Source organism: Sinocyclocheilus grahami, unplaced genomic scaffold, assembly GCF_001515645.1.
Source record: "Sinocyclocheilus grahami isolate Dianchi unplaced genomic scaffold, SAMN03320097.WGS_v1.1 scaffold4658.1, whole genome shotgun sequence".
NCBI lineage: Eukaryota > Metazoa > Chordata > Actinopteri > Cypriniformes > Cyprinidae > Sinocyclocheilus > Sinocyclocheilus grahami.
In genome coordinates this window covers 1-1094 of record NW_015509556.1, presented here as the reverse complement: position 1 = coordinate 1094, position 1094 = coordinate 1, and the positions used below count along the sequence as shown (strand labels likewise).

At 32.4% G+C, this 1094-nt stretch overlaps 1 long non-coding RNA gene across 1 annotated transcript in view; it reads right to left on the bottom strand.

The window, feature by feature from the left end:
* Positions 1-886, bottom strand: part of LOC107576926 (uncharacterized) — a 14380-nt gene extending 13494 nt beyond the window's left edge. Inside the window, exon 1 of the long non-coding RNA XR_001608140.1 lies at positions 769-886. This is a non-coding gene — a long non-coding RNA (uncharacterized lncRNA). The remainder of the gene's footprint in view (positions 1-768) is intronic.
* Between the last annotated feature and the right edge of the window lie 208 nt (positions 887-1094).

Sequence of the window (1094 nt, the reverse complement as noted above, 5' to 3'; positions counted from 1 at the left end):
ATGTTTGTATGTGAAACTCTTTCCACACTGAGTGCAGGTGAAAGATTTCTTGGCTCCTCTTTTCATTAAATCTTTCTGTTTGGTTTGAGAGCAACTCAAATGTTGTTCTCCAGTTTTGACATGATTATTCTTATCAATTTCACTAAATTCTTCATTCTCTTCGTTTTCTTCAATCAACTCTAAAATAAAAGTAAAAATGGTTGATTTTCAGTAACTCTCAGTAACCCTGATGAACCTTGATGTAAAAAAAAAAATGTAGACAATTGCTAAACAAAATTTTAGTCATTATTGTATTTTTTATACACCTCTGTAACGTTCCATGAAGGAAGTACATTGATCTTCAAATTATAATTTTTAAAACATTATAGACACAAATTCCATGTTTATTTAGGGGAAAATATTAAATATGTTGGATCAGCTACACTATTATCTAACAGAAATTTTGTTGATGAATGAAGAATGAAGAATAAACACCAACCCGTTAGTTCTTCAGTATCTTCAGTATGTTTGATTCTGCAGGGCTCTGGATCTCTCATCTTCTCTCTGTCCTCTTTAATAAACTCAGTCTTTACAGATTTCAGCTCTTCCTGATGATTAGATGCTCGTCTTCTCTTGCAAACTGATGGAGATATTCCAGCATTCATTGGTGAACTGTTGAATGTGTGATTGTTGTGGGAGGAGCTTCACTGAACATGAATTTCTGTGTGGAAAAAGCAGATTTGCCCAAATCAATACATCAGTTAACTTAGTTATTTTTAAACAATCTACACATTTAAGCATTTATGTAAGTGAAGCAGATGTCCTCCATATTCCATCTTTGAAGAGACCAGAGCCTTACAAAAACAAAGTTTTGACTCTTTGTAAATCATAATATTACTATACTAAAATTAACAGCATTGACACAAAAAGCACATCATTTTTAAATGCTCATTCAATAACGCTGCACTCACATATGTGACAATTCACACATTCAATGCATTTCTGTTGTCTGTCTTTCTAGTGTCAACATTTCTATTGATGTTTTAGTAGAAAGTGTGTAGAAAGTGAAACAGTAAACCTACTGTAGCCTACCACAAATCAGAATTTTAATGTTT